Source organism: Vombatus ursinus, unplaced genomic scaffold (assembly GCF_900497805.2).
Source record: "Vombatus ursinus unplaced genomic scaffold, bare-nosed wombat genome assembly UNPS02014801.1, whole genome shotgun sequence".
Classification (NCBI taxonomy): Eukaryota; Metazoa; Chordata; class Mammalia; order Diprotodontia; family Vombatidae; genus Vombatus; species Vombatus ursinus.
Window position 1 is genome coordinate 22,106,797 of NW_020954579.1, and position 20,788 is coordinate 22,127,584.

Sequence of the window (20,788 nt, forward strand, 5' to 3'; positions counted from 1 at the left end):
TCAGTAGCCAAGAGAAAGAGTTAATTAGATGAAAGGCTTGGCAGCAGACAGCATGTATGTACTAGATATTGTATAAGTGGAGAAGGACCTGAATATGATTTGTTTATTTGAATAAAACTGAGGTAGAGGCTGTTTAACAGTAAACCCATCTCCTTGCCTCCAGCCCTCCTTCAACTAATCAGCAAATCATTTTTACCATTATTACTTTTCTTACTTTTTTAATGTTATTAATGAAGAACATTCACTTCCAAAATCTATTTTCAATCAGGACATTAGCAAGCTCCCCATGGCTTCTGGCAAAGACTAGCCTTTAATGCTTCAGAGAAAGGAGATGGTAACTCTCCTGAAAATTGGTTGCAAAACCTACTGGCTTACAAACAAATCCTCAACCAAATGAAAGCACCCAGCCCTTTCTCGTCATAATTGTGGAAATGTAAAGGGTGCTTTAAGATTTATAGAGCATTTGCCTATATTATCTAATTTAAACCTGATAAGCAACTACATGAGATAAATGTTATAGACACATATGGACCTCCATTTTATAGATGACAAAACTGAGAATGAACAAGGTCAAATGATATCTTTAGCATCACAAGTATCAGGTCTTCCTGTCTCTAGGACTAGTGCTTTTTCCACTGTTAGAAAAATGAAATGGTTGGTAGGTGGTACGGTGGATAGAGTCCTGGTCTGGGAGTCATGAAGATGGGAGTTCAAATCCTCTCTTAGACACTAGCTGTGTGACACTGACCAAGTCATTTAACTTGCCTACCTCAGTTTCCTCAACTGTAATTGGGTCTAATGTAATATGGGTCTAACTGTAGCACCTACTTCTCAGGGTTGTTGTAAGGGTTAAATGAAATAATATTTGTAAAAGGTGTTATCACAGTGCCTGACACTTAGTAGATGCTTAATAAATGCTTATTAATACACCTTACTGCTTTTCTACATTAAAGTGATTCATGCTATTACTGATTCATTGCTACATCTTACTTACAAAATGGAGATAATGACTACCATACACGGTCCTTGTGAGTGTTAAATAAGATAATATTTGTAAAGTGATTTACAAACTTTATTTTTATTAATTTATTTTAAACTTAAATACTAAAACTGAAATGCAAAATAAGAAAAGAAAAGAAAAAAAGCATTGTCACATACACAGCAGAATGTATACAGCAGAGGGGCAGAGCCAAGATGACTGAGTGAAAGCAGACACTTCTTTGAGCTCTCCCCCAAATCCCTCTAAATACCTGTAAAAAATGGCTCTAAACAAATTCTAATGCAGCAGAACCCACAAAAAGACAGAGTGAAACAAATTTCCAACCCAAGACAACCTGGATGGTTAATTGGAAAAGTATATCGCGCCAGGCTGGGAGAGGAGCGCAGTTCAGCGTGGGTGCACAGGCTGCAGCAAATCTGGAGCAGGCTTCAGAGGACTGAATGGCAGGCAGCTGTGGTGGTTTACAGACTTCTCAACCCATGAATGCCAAAGACAACTTGGAAGGTCAGTGGCAAAAGTCTGTGACTTCGTTGAGAGAGAAGCTAGGTCTCAGCTGCAAGTCCCACACATGGCGGCTGCCTCCTGAGCTTCTGGCCCACAGACTGAGAATCAAGTGGCTAATCAGAGGGGGATTGCAGGGATCTCTTTGCCAGTGCTGAGGCAGGAATCTCTTGCTTTGCCCATGCCTGGATCTGGGTCACAGTTCTGAGAGGTGGTCCTGGGGTGACGGAGGAGCCCTGGTGTGGTGGAGCTTGTTGTGATGGTGGAGAGGAAACACCTCGCCCCTTATCATACTACCTTGGAAGAATTGAAAATTTACAGGTCCCTAGAAGTATCTCTGAAAACAGCTGTACAAACTCTCAAAGCTTGGGATAGTACATTCTCCACATTGGAAGCAGACTTTTACCTTAACTAAGAGTTTAAAACTCAAGTAATTGGTTGGGATCATGAGTAAGCAGTGCAAAAAGAGTCAGACTACATTATCTTACTTTGGTGACAAAGAAGATCAAAACATACAACCAGAAGAAGATGACAAAGTCAAATCTCCTACATCCAAAGCCTCCAAGAAAAATATGAATCAGTCCCAGGCCTTGGAAGAGCTCAAAAGGCATTTTGAGAAGCAAGTAAGAGAAGTAGAGGAAAAACTTGGAAGAGAAATGAGAGTGATGCAAGAAAATCATGAAAAACAAGTCAACAGCTTGCTTAAAGGAGACTCAAAAAAATACTGAAGAAAATAACACCTTAAAAAATAGCCTAACCCAAATGCAAAAGAGGTCCAAAGGGCCAATGAGGAGAAGAATGCCCTAAAAAGCAAAATTGGAAAAATGGAAAAGGAAGTCCAAAAGATTACTGAAGAAAATACTTCCTTAAAAATTAGAATACAGCAATTGGAACCTAGTGACTTTATGAGAAATCAAGACACTGTAAAACAAATCCAAAAGAATGACAAATTAGAAAACAATGTGAAATATCTCATTGGAAAAATGACTGACCTGGAGAATAGATCCAGGAGAGAGAATTTAAAATGATTGGACTATCTGAAAGCCATGATCAAAAAAAAAGAGCCTAGACATCATCTTTCAAGAATTATCAAGGAAACCAATATTTTGGAACCAGAGGGCAAAATAGAAATTGAAAGAATCCACCGATCTCCTCCTGAAAGAGATCCCCAAAGGAAAACTCCTAGGAATATTGTAACCAAATTCCAGAGTTTCCAGGTCAAAGAGAAAATATTACAAGCAGCCAGAAAGAAACAATTCAAGTATTGTGGAAACACAATTAGGATAACACAAGATTTAGCAGCTTCTACATTAAGGGACCTCAGGGCACGGAAAATAATATTCCAGATGGCAAAGTAGATAGGATTACAACCAAGAATCACCTACCCAGCAAAACTGAGTATAATCCTGCCGGGGAAAAAATGGTCATTAAGTGAAATAGAGGACTTTCAAGCATTCTTGATAAAAAGACCAGAGCTGAATAGAAAATTTGACTTACAAATACAAGACTCAAGTGGAACATGAAGAGGTAAACAGGAAAGAGAAATCATAAGAGACTTATTAAGGTTGAACTGTTTATATTCCTGAATGGAAAGATGATATTTTTAACTCATGAGACCTTTGTCTGTATTAGGGTAGTTGGAGGGAGAAAATTATATGTATGTATGTTTGTATAGATAGATAGATAGATAGATAGATAGATAGATAGAGGCCACAGGGTGAGTTGAAGATGAAGTGGTCATATCTGGAGAATAAAATTAAGGGATGAGAGAGAATTATACTAGGAGAAGGAGAAAGGGAGAGGTAGAGTAGGGTAAATTATCTCACAAAAAAAAAACAGAAAAGAAAAGGCTCTTAAAGTGGAGGGGAAATGGGGGAAGGTGAGAGGGAATGAGTGAATCTTATTCTCATAGGATTTGACTTAAGGAGGAAATAACATACATACTCAATTGGGTATGGAAATTTGTCTTACCCTACAGAAAAATAGGGGGAAGGGGACTAGAGAGTAGGGGGATGATAGAGAGGAGGGCAGATTGGGAAAGGGGGTAATCAGAAGCAAATACTTCTGAGGAGGGACAGGGTCAAAAGAAAGAATAGAATAAATGGGGGGCAGGATAGGATTAAGGGAAATAGAGTTAGTTTTTCACAGCACGTCTACTATGGAAGTGTATTGCATAACTGCACATGTATAATCTATATTGAGTTTCTTGCTTTTCAGTGAGGGTGGGTGGGTAGGGAGGAAGGGAGAAAATTGGAAAACCAAAGTTTTAAAAACACATGTTTAAAAAAAATGTTTTCACATGCAACGTGGAAATAAGAAATACAGGAAATGGGGTACAGAAATCTATCCAACCCTACAGGAAAATAGAAGGAGAAGGGGATAAGAGAAGCCAGGGGGAGAGATAGAAGGAAAGGCAGACTAGGGGAAGGGATATTCAGAATGCATGCCTTCTTGGGGTGGGGGAAGGGGTGAGATGGGGTGAAAATTTAGAACTCAAAATCTTGTGGAAGCAAATGTTGGAAACTAAAAATAAAGAAATTTATTTTTAAAGAAAGAATATATACAGCAATAAATTTCCATTTCAAAAAGCCTATATAATAGAAACTATATATTGTGTTCAGAGTTGTCCATCTTTTCTTTGCTTCTTTACAAGTTTATTTTTGTTCTCTGTTGTGCACTTTTTGCTTTGTTCTTTTTGCCCCTTCCCCACCCAAGAAAACTATAGTTAAGCAAGAATATGTGTGCATGTATGTATGTATATATACATACATACATATATGCATATATAGAAACATATATATGTAATATATACACAAGCATGCATACACTTGCATATACTTAAATATCTATAATCATGCTCATATATAAACATATACATTCATAGGAATCTTTGTAAGACTACTATACTTGTTTGTCTTCCATTTCTCTAAGGGTTGATAACGTCTTCCTCATAAGTCTAAGTCTTTCCATATTTTTCTAAGTCCACCAACTCATCAGTTCTTAAACCACAGCAACATTCCAACTTTATACTGTCTAGTTATTTTAAATAGTCTAAAACATTATTTATTAATATGGTTGATATGCAGTGTAGTTTCCCTATTTTTCTCTTTTGATTAAATCTATTTTAGCTTTAATTTTGTCTGAAATCATGATTACTATCCCTATTTTTTCCTAATAAATTTTTTTCCTGATCTTTATTTTATATGTGTGCGTATCTCTTATTTTGTATCCCTCCTGATTCCCCTACTTTATTTCTACCTGTTACCTTGCCCTCCTAATACTTAACTTACCCCCCAAAGATCCCTCCCTTATCCTCTCCCCAACCCTTTCTCCTTACCTTCTTGTTTTTATCTGAATTTAGAAGACTTTTATATATATATATATATGTATAAAATGTGTGTGTATGTATTATATATATATAATGTGTGTGCATGTATTTCATATATATATATATATATATATATATATATATATATTCCCTCTTTATCCTATTGTGACGTGTCTGAGGCCAGATTTGAACTCAGGTCCTCCTGACTCCCGGGCCAGTGCTCTATCCACTGCTCCACCTAGCTGCCCCATTCCCTTCTAAATATATATATTGTTCTCTCTTTAACCCAGATCTGATGAGAGTAGGGTTCCCTCTAAAAATCCTTCCCTTGTCCTCTCCTCTCTCCCTTTCCCCTTAGCCTTTTATTTCTTTCCAATTTAAAAGACTTTTATACCCTTCTAGATATATATGTATTGTTTTAACTTATTCCTAATGAAATTAGGGTTTCAGAACTACTAGCCCTCCTCCCCCATCTAATTCCTCAGTGTCAGTTCTTCCTCTTATACCTCATTTGTATGATAATTACTCTTTTTACCTTGTCCTAAATGGTTTACTTTTTAGAATCACATATCGAGTCTCTTGTAATTAGTCTTTGATGTATACTTTATTCTTCTCTTTGATCTTATATATCAAATTTTCTATTAAGTTGTTTTTTTTTTAAATTAACAAAATCCTGAAAGTCTGGCAATTCATTGAATGTCTATTTTTTTCACTCAGGATTATGCTTAACTTTGCATGTGATATTTTTGGCCACAACTCCAATTCTTTTGCTCCTTGTTGTATAGTTTTTCAAGACTTGTAGTCTTTTAGTGTCACTGCTGCTAGGTCTTGTGTGATTCTAATTATGGCTCCACAATATTTGAATTTTTTTTCTTGTTGCTTGCAATATTTTCTCCTTGAGCTGGAGGTTTCAGAATTTAACCATGGTATTCCTCTACTTTTCCTCATAGAATCTCCTTCAGGTGGTAATTGGTATATTATTTCTATTTCTACTTTCCTCTCTTGTTCTAATGCTTCAGGATAATTTTTTGTCAATTATTTCTTGTATTATTGTATCAAAATTCTTTTTTTTTTATCATAGCTTTCAGGCAGTCCAATGATTCTTCTTCATCTGTTCTCCAGATCAATTGTTTTTCTTCTGAGCTGTGTCACATTCTCTTCTATTTTTTCATTCTTTATATTTTATTTTATTATTTCTTGGTCTTTTATAACTTCACTGGCTTCCCTTTGCCCAATTTTATTTTTCAAAGAGTCTTTTTCTTCCTTAAGAGTCTTTATCTCCTTTTCTAAATGATTGACTTTCTTTTCAAAATCTTATTTTTCTTGGACTGTTCTTATTTTTTTGTATTTTCTCAATCTCTCTCATTTGATTTTTAAAGTTTTTTTTAAGTCCTTCTACAAATTCTAAGGGTTTCTTTGCTTCAATATCCTCCTATGATGATGAACCCTTGTCTTCTCTATTTTCATAGTAACTCTCTAAGATTAATTTTTTTCTCTTTTGTGTATGCATTTTTTTGTAGTAGCTCAGTTTTTAATATTCCCTCCAGTCCTGATGTATGGGGAATAGAGCCTCTGGCCACAGATTCTCTTTCAGTTCTCCCCTCTGTCTTGGAACTGGAACCAAGACTTGCAGGGTCCTGTAAGTTCCTACAGCCAGGGGCATCCCAACCCCACTGCCTCTGCATTCACTGGTTGAGTGTTGGTAATTTTTCTCACCCTTACCGCCCATTTGCTACATCTCTACAGCAGACCTGGGTCTGGTGTTCCTTGTAAGCAGAGGTTCCTTCAATCTTCCCCAGCTCAGATGCCCCACTTCCCTCGCTGTCCTGGGGGGCAAAAGTTCCCGCATCTGTGGCAAAGGCAGCTTACCCACCCACCTAACCCTAGTGCTTGCCACTTGTTTAAGCAGACCTAGAACCCAGCCTGAAGGTGTTTACTCTTCACATGGACCAAACCTCATCCTAGGACATTTATTCAGATCCTCTCCAATTGTCCCAGGGGGACCCCTATTCTGCCCTATTCTTATTTATTTTTATGATGCTATTTCATCTCTTTTGTGGGAGAAAACTTTGAGAGCCTGGAATTTTCTGACTTACTCTGTCATCTTCCGAGAATCCTCTGCCTAAATATATGTTTTTTAAAACCAAAAAATGTCTTATTAATAGAAGGTCAATAGAATGATGCTCATACATAATGGATAGTACTATATCAATAAAATGTAAGTTCTTCACTCTCCATATTTCTATAGCTTAGTCTTCTAAGCTGTAATAATATCCTTTCACTCATTAGGGTAGGCATAACAGAACTATGGTAGTTTTATGATGTTAAGGGAGGGCGATGGCCCCTTTGTTCTTTTCTTTTTGGTAAGATGAATGCCATTATCAAAAAATCAAAGTCTGATGATTTCAAGTTGAGGCAAGATCTGTGGACACTTTTCCCCCTTTGGATTTCCTTCTATTGATGGTTATTGGTCTCAGGAAATTCAGTTGTAGGAGCTACCAGAAAAGAATAGTCCCAGGGATCAATTATGTGAGTTGGGGGAAAGGTATAGCTCTATGATTTCAAGAGAATTAGTGGTTTGAACATATTTTAGATTGAATATTAGAAGACTGAATTTGTAATAGCTTGGATGTAACAAAGTGTTCCAATCTCTGGATAACATCACAGAATCACAAATCTCTTTATTAGAAAAGGACTTCAAAAGTCATCTAGACAATTTGCATCTGAACATAAATCTCTTTTACAACAAACCTGAGAAGTGATCCATCAGACATTACTTGAAGACCCCTACTAAGATCCCTGTATCTTCTTTTTAGATAGCACTAATTATTAGGATGTTTGTCTGTTTGTCTTCTTGCAGACAGCCTCTCTTCCAGGTTAACCTATTGTTCCTAGACTGCTCACTGGCATCAAACAGAACAAGAGTATGTCAACCATTCAAATACTTGCATAAAACGATGATGTATTCTACCTTTCTCCATACCAAACTCATGTCTTCTCTCCTTCAGACTAAATATTCCCATGTCCTTCAACCAGTCTTCATATGGTGTGGTTTCTAGTCCTTTCACCATCCTAGTTTTTCTCCTCTGGACATGCTTCAATCTGTCAATGGCTTTCCAAAAGTGTCTTACCTATAATAAAGCTCAATACAACAATCGAAATATAATCAAACTAGGGCATAGTAGAGGGGGACTATATAAACTCTCTCATTTTTGGATACTATGCTTCTCTTAATATCAACTAAGATTGAAGTGCCTTTTTTTTTTACTGTCATCATCTCTGACACATTTAGAGACCTTGTAGAACTCTAAAAAGCCCAGATTTTTATTTTCATATTTACTCCTTCAGAAATCTGAAAGCCACTAAATTCACCCCCCCCCAAGAAAGTTTATGTATTTTTTTTTTAGTTTTCAACATTTATTTTTATGAGATTGAGTTTCAAATTTTTCTCACTCCCTCTCTCTCTCATTCTCCTTCCCCAAGGTGGGAAACAATCTGATATAGGTTGTACATGTGCAGTCATGTAAACATATTACCACTTTAGTCAGTTAGTAAAAGAAATAGAACAAAAAAGAAAAGCCACACCAAAAAAAAGTGAAAATAATATCCTTTGATTTGCATTCATATTCCATAGTTATTTCCTTGGATGTGGATATCATTTTCCATCATGAGTCTTTTGGAATTTTCTTGTATCATTGTATTGCTGGGAGGACCTAAGTCAATAGTAGTTGATCATCGCACAGTGTTGCTGTAACTGTGTGCAGTGTTCTCTTGGTTCTACTCACTTCACTCAGCATGAGTTCACTTAAGCCTCTCCAGATTTTTCTAAAATCCACCTGGTCATCATTTCTTATAGCACAATAGTATTCCTTTGCATTCATAAACCACAACTTGTTCAGCCACACCCCAATTGATGGATATTCCCTCAATTTCCAATTCTTTGCCAACACAAAAAGAGCTGTTATAAATATTTTTGTATATGTAGGTCCTTTTCTCTCTTTTTTTTTGTAATCTCTTCAGCATATAAACATAGTAGTGGTATTGCTGGATCAAAAAGTATGCACAGTTTATCACTCGTTGGGCATAGTTCCAAATTGCTCTCCAGAATGATTTGATCAATTCACAGCTCCACCAACCAGGCATCAGAGTCCCAATTTTACCACATCTTCTCCCACATTCATCATTCCCAGCTTTCTGCTTTCATTTTAATTTTGTTTGCATTGGTTTTGTTTGTGTAAACCATTTTAAATTTAATATAATCAAAATTACCTGTATTGAATTTCTTAATATTCTCTATCTCTTGTTTGGTCATACATTCTTCCTTTATATATCTGACACTTAAACTACTTCTTGCTCTCCTAATTTGTTTATGGTATCACACTTTATGTCTTAATTGTGTATTCATTTGGACCTTATCTTGGTATGGGGTGCAAGATGTAGGTCTATGCCTAGTTTCTGCCACACTCTTTTTCAGTTTTCCCAGCACATTTTGTCAAATAGTGAGTTCTTATCCCAGAAGCTGGAGTCTTGGGATTTATCAAACAGTTTATTACCGTAATTATTTACTACTGTGTCTTGTATACCTAACCAATTTCACTGATCCACTACTCTATTTCTTAGCCAGTATCAATTAGTTTTGATGATTGCTACTTTATAATGTAGTGTTGGATCTGGTACAGCTAGGCCACCTTCCTTTGCATTTTTTTATTAATTCCCTTAATATTCTTAACCTTTTGTTCTTCCAGATAAATTGTTATTATTTTTTCTATAAAATAATTTTTTGGTAGTTTGATTGGTATGGCAGTGAATAAGTAAGTTAATTTAGGCAAGATTGTCTTTATTATATTAGTTCTGTCTACCCATAAGGAATTGAGATTTTTCCAATTATTTAGATCTGATTTTATTTGTGTAAAAAAAGTGTTTTGTAATTTTGTTCATATAATTCCTAGGATTGTCTTGGCAAATAGACTCTCAGATATCTTATATTGTCTACAGTTATTTTAATTGGAATTTCCTTTTCTATCTCTTCTTGCTGAGCTTCATTGGTAATATATAGAAATTTTTATGATTTATTTGAGTTTATTTTATATCCTACAACTTTGCTAAAGTTGTTAATTGTTTCAAGTAGTTTGTTAGTTGATTCTCTAGGATTCTCTAAGTGTACCATAATGCCATCTGCAAAGATTGATAGTTTTCTTTTCTCATTGCCTAGTCTCCTTCAATTTTCTTTTCTTCTCTTATTGCTAAAGATTACATTTGTAGTACAATATTGAATTTTAGTGATGATAATGAACATTTTTTTCTTCACCCCTGATCTTATTGAGCAGGTTTCTAGCTTATCTCCATTACAGATAATGCTTGCTGATGTCGTTAGGTAGATATTATCTATCATTTAAAGAAAACTCCATTTATTTGCATACTCTGCAGTGTTTTTAATAGGAATGGGTGCTATATTTTGTCGAAAGATTTTTCTGCATCTATTGAGATAATCATATAATTTCTGTTGGTTTTGCTATTGATAAGGTCAATTATGCTAATAGTTTTTTAATATTGAACCAGCCCTGCATTCCTGGTATAAATCCTAATGTATTATCCTACTGATAAATTACTATAATCTCTTTGTTAATATTTTATTTTAAAATTTTGCATCAATATTTATTAGGGAAATTGGTCTATATTTTTCTTTCTTTGTTTTGGCTCTTCCTGTGTTAAGTATCAGCACAATATTTGTGTTATAAAAAGAATTTGGTAGGACTCCTCCTTCACCTATTTTCCCAAATAGTTTAGATAGTATTGTAATTAATTGCTCTTTAAATGTTTGGTAGAATTTACATCCATCTTGTCCTGGAGATTTTTTTTCTTAGGTAGCTCATGGATGATTTGTTCAATTTCTTTTTCTAAAATGAGGTTATTTAAATATTTAATTTCCTCTTCAGCTAATCTGGGGCTATTTATATTTTTTATAAACATTCCTCCATTTCACTTAAATTGTCAGATTTTTTGGCTTACAGTTAGACAAAATAGCTCCTAATTATTGCTTTAATTTCCTCTTCATTGGTAGTGAATTCACCCTTTTCATTTTTGATACTGTTAATTTGATATTCTTCTTTCTTTTTTTTAAAATCAAATTAACCAAGGTTTTATCTATTTTATTGCTTTTTTCCCATAAAACCAACTTTTAGTTTTATTTATTACTTCACTAGCTTTATTGCTTTCAATTTTATTAATCTCCCCTTTGATTTTCCAGAATTCTCATTTGGTATTTAATTGGGGATTTTTAATTTGTTGTTTTTCTAGTTTTTTAAATTGCATGCCCAATTCATTTATCTGCTTTTTTCCAGCTGTTTTGTTCATATAAGCATTTTAAGATACAATGTATCCCCCAAGTACTGCTTTGACTGCATCCCATAAATTCTGGTATGTTGTCTCATTATTGTCATTCTCTTTGACGAAATTATTGATTTTTTCTGGATTTGTTGTTTGACCCACTCATTCTTTAGGGTTAGATTATTTAGTTTCTGATTAGTTTTTAGTCTATCTTTCAATGGCCCTTTATTAAACATTTTTATTGCATTATTATCTGAAAAGGATGTGTTTAATGTTTTTGCCTTTCTGCATTAGACTTCGAGGTTTTTATGCCCTAATGCATGAGCAATTTTTTGTGTAGCTGCCATGCACCATTGAGAAAAAGGTATATTCCTTTCTATCCCCATTCAGTTTTCTCCAGAGGTCTATCATATCCAACTCTTTTAAAAATTCTATTCACCTCCTTAACTTCTTTTTTGTTTATTTTATCATTAGATTTATCTAGTTCTGAGAGGGGGAAGTTGAGGCCCCCCTCTAGTAATAATTTTGCTGTCTATTTCTTCCCATAACTCATTTGAATTCTCTTCTAAGGATCTGGGTGCTATACCACTCAGTGCATACATGTTGAGTATTGATATTACCTCATTGCCTATGGTACCTTTTAGAAAAATTTAGTTTCTTTCTTTCTCTCTTTTAATTAGATCTGTTTTTGCTTTTGCTTTGTCTGAGATCATGATTGCTACTTGTGCTTTTTTTTAACTTCAGCTGAAGCATAATGTATTCTGCTCCAGAATTTTACCTTTACTCTATATGTCTCTCTCTGCTTCAAATGTGATTCTTGTAAACAACATATTGCAGGATTATGGTTTTAATCCACTTTGCTATTCACTTTCATTTTATAGGACAGTTTATCCTATTCACATTAATGATTATGATTACTAACTGTGTCTTTCTCTCCATCCTATTTTCTCCTTGTTTATACTTTTCTCTCTCTTTCATCCTATTCCCCCTCACCAGTATTTTGCTTCTAACACCTTCCCTGATCTGCCCTCCCTTCTGTCAGCTCCCTCTCTCTTTTCTTTCCCCTCCTACTTCTTTATAGGATAAAATAGATTTCTCTAACCAACTGAGTATTTGTTATTCCCTCTTTGAGCCAAACCTGATGAAAATAAGGTTCAAACAATGCTCACCCCCTCCCTTCTTTCCCTCTACTGTAATGCTGTAATTAGTGCTTCATGCCTCTTCATATGATATAATTTACCCCGTTCTGCCTCCTCCTTTCCTAATCTACCAGTACAATCTTTTTTTACCCCTTAACATATGTGTGTATGTAGTTATGTATGTATATATAAAATCACCTCAAAATCATCGTTTACCCTCACCCTCTGTCTAAGTATACTCCTTCTAACTTTCTTAATACAGATATAGTTCTTAGGCATTAAAAGTATCATCTTCCCATGAAGAGATGTAAACAGTTTAACTTTATTGAATACCGTGGTGTTTTTTTTTTTCTTCTTTCCTGTTTACTTTTGTATGCTTCTCTTCAGTCTTGTATTTGAAGATCAAATTTTCTGTTGACCTCTGGTCTTTTCATCAGGAAAGTTTGAAAGTCCCCTATTTCATTGTGCCCATTCTTTTCCCCTGAAAGACTGTGCTCAATTTTGATGGGTAGTTGATTCTTGAATGTAATCCCAACTCTTTTGCCTTCCAGAATGTCATGTCCCAAGCCCTTTGATGCTTTAATGTAGAAGCTGCTATGTCCTGTGTAATTCTAACTGTGGCTCCTTGATATTTGAATTATTTCTTTCTCGCTGCTCACAGTGTTTTCTCCTTGAATTCTTTCTGGAATTTGGCTACAATATTCCTTGGAATTTTCATTTGGGGATCTCTTTTAATAGTGATCATTGGATTCTTTCAATGACTATGTTACCCTCTGGCTCTAGGATATCAGGGCAGTTTTCCTTGATAATTTCTTGAAAAATGCTGTCCTGATTCCTTTTTTTTGATCATGGCTTTCATGCCATGCCATGCAATAATTACTGTTATCTCTCCTGGATCTATTTTCCAGGTCAGTTATTTTTCCAATGAGGTATTTTATATTTTCTTCATTTTCTTCATTTTTTTGATATTGGTTGATTCTTTGGAATCTCAGAGAGTCATTAGCTTCCACTTACCTAATTTTAACTTTTAAGGAATTATCTTCTTCAGTGGGCTTTTGTATTTCCTTTTCCATTTGGCCAAGTCTACTTCTAAAAGAGTCATAATTATTATAATAATAGTAATTATTATTATCTCTTAGATTCTGATAGGAACAACTAATAACAAGTGCTGATGTTTATATAAACAACAAAAGTTTGAATCCTGTCTAAGACACTTTTGAGCTGTGTGACCCTGGGAAACTCACTTAACCTCTCTGTGTCTTAGTTTCCTCATCTGTAGAATTACCATAACAATAACACCTACCTCATAAGGTTGTTGTAGGGGAAAACACTTTGCAAATCTTAAAGGGTTATATTAATGCTATTTATATGACACTTTAAGATGTTGCAGAGTACTGAACATATATTATCCCATTTGGCCTCATAGTAGGCCTATTAAACAAGACTACAAGTATAGTTTATCCATTTTAGAGATTAGTGAATTAAATTTTATAGCAGTTTAATTGTTTAGTCAACTAAAGAAGCGTCACGGATAATATTTGAATGCAGGTCTTCTTAACTCCAAGTCCAACACTCTATATCTTATGCTGCCTCTACAATCCAATGGAGCCCAAATGTTGAGTTGCAGAAGAATGATACCTAGAAGTCTATAAGCATCACACACCCTGAGGATGCTAGGAGTTACATGAAGAGTGTAGTAGGCTGAGAATAGCTTTATTGGCCTCTTATCCCACCACAATGTGTCACCCTAAATGGGTAATGGACATTTCAGCACGCTTTATTTGTGCTCCTCTGGCAGAAGTATACAGTTGTGTTTTCTTAAAAATAAATCTACTAGCTTCAGAGAGTGTTGATAATTTAATTGCTAGAATGTTTAATTGGAGGAACCAGTCAATGATAGAGATTTTGAACTATATCCTGGGCCTCAGATTCCTGGCAGAGGGTGTGACCTGGAAAATTTTAAAAAAAAAAGGAAAGAAAGGAAAGGAAAGGCTTAGATATGTGAAATGGAAAAAAGAACAAAGCAAAACAAAACATGTCAGCTTATCAGTCAGTACAGTCCATGATAATCAATAAATCAATTATATTTTGATATGGTATGTTGAAGTTGAGATAACCACCATACTTTTGTTTTGATTAATATGAAATAGTACCCATTTATGATGCAATATTTTATGTCATCATGTATTCACTTGGAATTTACCTTGGTATATGGTATGAAGTGTCAGTCATATTCAGGGGTTTTTAGACTTTTTGTGTGTCAGCTGCCCTTTTGGCAGAATGATGAAGCATATGGACTCCTCCTCAGAAGAACGTTTTTAAATGCAGTAAATAAAATGCATAGTATTTAAAGGAAACCAAAAATAATTCCTCTCCCCAGTCCCTCTCCCCCACCTCTTGCCTGAATTTCACAGTGGCATCTCAGTCTCAATATGTCAATAACAGAATTTTGTTTATATCCCCCCTTCCAAAAAAAAAAATACCCTGATTCCATTTTTTGATTTTGACATTTCTGTCAATGTCACATAATTATCTAGTTACTCATGCTCTAAAGTTTGGTGAAATATTTAAGTCTTCCTCAATTTATAGATCTAATGCATCTCATTAACTATACCTCAATAAACTCTCTTGAATATCCCCTCTTCTTCCAATTCCCATTGATTGCTACCAATCTAATTTACATTCTTATTAATACTTGCATAGACTATTTCACTACTGTCCTAACTGGTCTCTCTGTTACTCCATGTCTTTTCTCTTTCCAAAACTCTTTTCAAACATGTTGAGATAAAGCTTCCTAATGATCACATTAGGCCTATATTCAAAAATTTTTAGAAGTCCCACTCTCTTGCCCTATAATGCCTAACCACTGCTGAACTCTTCATATATTGTTCTTCCTTTTTAAAAAAATTTCATTTCTGTGAGGCAGTTAGGTGGTGTAGTGGATAGAGCACCGGCCCTGAAGTCAGGAGGACCTGAGTTCAAATCCGGTCTCAGACCAACCACTTGACACTTACTAGCTGTGTGACCCTGGGCAAATCACTTAACCCCAATTGCCTAAAAAAAAAATTCATTTCTGTTTTGATTTTTAAACCATTCTTGCTTCTCAGTAATCTCCTCCACAATAACACTTTTTTATTTTTGAATTTTCTTCTTCATTGTGAATTATAAAGCATTAAAAAAACAAGCACTTCAAACTACAATTTGTACCAAAGATATATGCTATAATTTAGAAATAGCTTTTTTTTTTAAGTGGTGAGATTGACCAATAGAAAATGTTTGATAGATAACAAATGGAAGCAAATTAATTTCACAGGATGATGTTTGTTAAACCCAGAGACTTCAAATTCTGTGGAAAGGACTCACTATGCCATGAGAACTACTTGGAAAATAGTAAAGCAATCCAATAAAAAAGATGAGCATGACAGGGGTTCTGTGGTGGTCCAAATGTCACAAGGTTTAAGTACTCGTGAGGCAAAGCCAAGATAGCAGACTAGATAAAGCAGCTAAGGTGTCCTAATATTCTCTGCTAAAGTACTTTAAAATAACACTCCAAATAAAATTCTGCAGTAAGAAAGCCAATAAAATGTTTGAGATGAGATATTGTTTTTTAGCTCAAGACCACTTAGGTTTTCAGACGAAGAGGTCTGTGACATTAAGATGAGGGCTGGCCCATATGGTAGTAATACCAGCTATTAGTTTTGGAGGTACCAACAATAGCAGCAGATTTGCAAGCTTTCAAGGCAAGTGGTCAGGAAAAGACTGCAGGAAACTCCATGGCTAAGACTGGGCACAGGACAGAGCGCTGTTTGGAAACTTCATTTCCTATTGCTACTTCAGAGCTACAGTTCCAAGGCAGAGGGGAGCATTTACTATCCTAAGGGAGTAGGAATTTAGAACAAAATTATTGCTTCTGGTTGCAAGGGAATAGAGGTGCTGAGTAGTAGTTTCACCTTTAGTTGCAAGGACCAGCAACTACATCTCTCTCTGGATCACATCACCTTAGAAAAAACAAAAATTTCCACACCTCCAGAAACATCTTTGAATACAACAATACAAAAAGCTTGAAGCTTTGAACAGTGACACCCCACCTATAAACTTGAAACAGAGCCCAACTTTAACACAAAATTCAAAGACAAAAAAAAGACTGAAAAAATGAGAAAATAACAACAACAACAAAAAAGAACATGACCGTAAAAGGTACTGTGTTGAGAGGGAAAATCAAGACACAAAACTGACCAAATGGAAAAAGAGTTACAAAAGTCCATTGAAGAAAATGATTTTTTAAATTACAAAATGTCCATATGGAAGCTAATAACTCCATGAGATATTAATAAACAATAAAAGAAAGCCAAAGGAATGAAAAACTAGAAGAAAATATTAAAGATCTCTTTGGAAAATCTACTGACCTGAAATGTAGATTGAAGAGGGATAAATGAAGAACTATTGGAATGCCTGAAAACTATTTTCAAAGAAGCAGCCTAGAAATCATATTTCTGAAATTATAAAGGAAAACTACATTGATGGCTTAGATCCAAAGGCAAAATAAGAATGGGGAAAAAATCCACCAATCACCTCCTGAAAGAGATCCCAAAATAAAAATTCCCAGAAATATTTAAATCCAAATCCAGAACTCAAAGGTCAAGGAGAAAATACTTTAAGCAGCCAGAAAGAATTCATTCAAATACTGTAGAGGCCCAGATAGGATCATATAAGATTTACAGTTACTGTGTGAAAGGAACAAAGGGCTTGGGATACGACATTCCAGAAGGCAAAGACACTAGGATTACAACAAAGAGTAATTTCCCCAGACAAACAGTATAATCTTCAGTTGGGAAAATGGACATTTAATAAAATAGAGAACTTTTCAAGCATTGCTGATGAAAAGATCATAGCTGAATAGAAAATTTGACTTTGAAATAAAAGACTCAAGTTAAGCATAAAAAGGCAAACAGAAAGGAGGAATAATTTTTTTAAAAAAAAACCTCAATAATATTAAACTGTTTACATTCCCAAATAAGAAAGTGATACATGTAAGTCCTAAGAACTTTATCATTATTAGGGCTTTTAGAAATAGTCTACATCAAGAGAGGACATGAATATTAGTGGATTAAGTTGGGATGATCTAAAAAAAACTAAATGGATGAGAAAGAGGGATGCACTGGGAGTAGGGTAAAGGGAAAAGAAGAATGGAGAAAATTATTTCACTAAAAATGTACATAAAGGAGAACTTTTACAATGGAGAGGGAAATATTTGGGGGATAGGAAATACTTGAACCCCACTGTCATCTGAATTGGTTCAAAGATGGAAGAATATAAATACATATTAAATTGGGTATAGAAATCTATCTTATCCAACAGAGAAATAGGAGTTGAAAGGGGTCAGAGAAAGTGGTAAGGGTGGTAGAAAAGAGAATAGATTAAGGGAGTCAGTAGTCAGAGGCAAAAAGAAAAAAAAAGACTTTTGGAAATAGAGAGAGAGAGAGAGAGAGAGAGAGAGAGAGAGAGAGGATAAACAAGATAATATGATTGAGGGGAATGCACAGTTATTAATCATAACTGTGAATGTGAATGAGATGAATTTATTCATAAAACAGAAGCAAATAGCAATATGGATTAGAAACAAGAATCCAGCAATATGTTGTTTACAAGAAACACACTTAAAACAGAGAAACACATGCAAAGTTACAATAAGGAGCTGGAGCAGAATGTATTATGCTTCAGCTAGATTTAAAAAAAAAGGCAGTAGTATCGATCATGATCTCAGAAAAATCAAAATAAAAAATCGACTTAACTAAAAGAGGTAAACAAGGAAATTTCATTTTGTTAAAAGGCACCATAAACGAAGAGGTAATATCAATACTAAACACATATGCACCAAATAGCACAGCATTCAGATTCTTCAAGGAAAAATTAAATGACAGAAGGAAATAGATAATAAAACTATACTGGTGGGAGAACTCAACTTTTCCCTCTGAAAGATAGGTAATTCTAATTAAAAATTATAAGTAAGTTAAGGAGATGAGTAAAATTTTAGAAAGGGTAGATATAATAGACATCTGGAAAAATAGAATGGAAATAGAAAGGAGTATACCATATTCTCAACTGTACAAGATATTTTCACAAAATTTGCTGCGTATTATAGAATAAAAACCTCACAACCAAATGCAGAAAAGCTGAAACATTAAATATTTCCTTTTCAGAATATATTGCAATAAAATGATATCCAATAAAATGCTATGGAATCATAAATTAAAATTAATTAGGAACTAAATAATCTAATAGAAGAATGAGTGGGTCAAAGAAAAATCATAGAAACAATCAATTAAAATAAAGAGAATGACATCAATGAGATAACTAGCCAAAATTTGTAGCATGAAGCCTAAGCAATACTTAGGGGGAAATGTATATTTCTAAATGGATAATCAATAAAAGAGAGAAAGAACAGATAAATGAACTGGGCACACAACTAAAAAAACACTACTAGAAAAAGAACAAATTGAAAATTCCCAATTAAATGCCAAGATGAAATTCTGAAAAATCAAGGGAGAGATTAATAAAATTAAAAGTAAATTACACACACACACATACACTTAGTTTTATGAAAAAAAATAGATAAACTATTGGTTAATTTGATTTAAAAAAGAAAAAAAAACAAATTATTAATATCAAAAATGAAAAGGGTGAATGCACCACCAATGAAGATAAAATTAAAACAGGAATTACTTTGCCCAATTATATGCCAGTAAAAATGACAATCTAAGTGAAATGAATGAATATTTATAAAAAAATAAATTGCCCAGATTAACAGAATAGGAATGAATACTTAAATAACTCTATCTTAGAAAAAGAAATTGAACAAGCTATAAATAAGCTCATTAAGAAAAATATCCCCAGTACAGATTATTTACAGATAAATTCTACAAAATATTTAAGGAATAATTAATTCCCAATACTACATAAACTATTTGGGAAAAAATGAGTAAAGAAGGAGTCCTACCTAATTCTTTTTATTACACAAACTTGATTTTGATACCCAAACCAGGGAGAGAAAAATAGAGAAATAAATATATAGACCAATTTCAATAATAGATATCAAGGTAAAAAATTAAAATATTAGCAAGGCAATTACAATAATATATCACAAAGATCATGTACTATGGTCAAGTAGAATTTATACCAGTAATGTAGGGCTGGTTCGGTGTTAGGAAAATCATCAGCGTAGCTAACTGTATGAATAACAAAAACAACAAAAATCATATGATTACATCAAGAGATGAAGAAAAATCCTTTGACAAAATATAATGCCAATTTTTATTAAAAACATTAGAAAGGATAGTAATAAATGGAGTTTTTCTTAAATTAATAAGTAATCTCTATCTAAAACTAAGAGCAAGCATTTGTAATGGTATAAGGTAGCAGTCTGCCCAATAATATGAGAGGTTAAGCAAGGATGTCCATTATCACCACTATTATTAAATATCGCATTAGGAATGCTAGATATGGAAATAATACAAGTAAAAGAAATTGAAGGATTAAAAATAGGTAATGAGAAAACAATTCACTCTTTGAAGAAGATATAATGGTATACTTAGAGAATCCTAGGTCAACTAAAAAACTAATTGAAATGAATAACAACTTTAGCAAAGTTGTCCGATATAAAGTAAACTCATCTAAATCAACAGCATTGCTATATCTTATTTGCAAAACTCATAAGGAAATGGGACAGAGAAATTCTATTGAAAATATTCTCACATTTCAAAAAAACTTGAGAAACTACTTGCCAAGACAAACTCAATTGAATACAATTACAACACACTTTTCACACAAATGAAGACAGATCCAAACAATTGGAGAAATAGTAATTGTTCAGAGATAGACCAAGCCAATACAATAAAAAATATAATCCTACCTGAACTAGTTTACTTGCTCAGTGCTATATTGCTCAAACTACCCAAGAATTATTTTACAGAGTTAGATAAAATCACAACAAAATTCATCTAGAAGAACAAAAAGTCAAGAATATCAGAGGAATCAATAGGAAAAAAATTGTAAAGGATGGCAATTTAGCAGTACCAGATTTTGAACTAGATTACAAAGTGGTAATCATCAAAACAGTCACAACTTCTAGTTTTATTTATTAATCTATTGACTTTTTATTTTTACTTCTTTTTAAATATTATTTATAGAATATCTATTTTAATTTTGGTCGTATGTCCAACTCATTAAACTTTTACTTCTTTATTTTTTTTTTGATGAATGTGATTAGACATATAAATTTTTCTTTAGTGACTGTTAGGACTACATCCCACAAGTTTTGTTATATTGCCTCTTTGTTAATTTGATATATAAATGATTTGTTCTTTGACAGACATATTTTATTTGTTGTCCTTTTAAATATGAATCCTTTCTTTTAATTACTTGTATTAAATATTTTAGGATTGTAATCAGTAAATTATGTGTTTATCACCTCTACTTTTCTGCATTCATGAATTT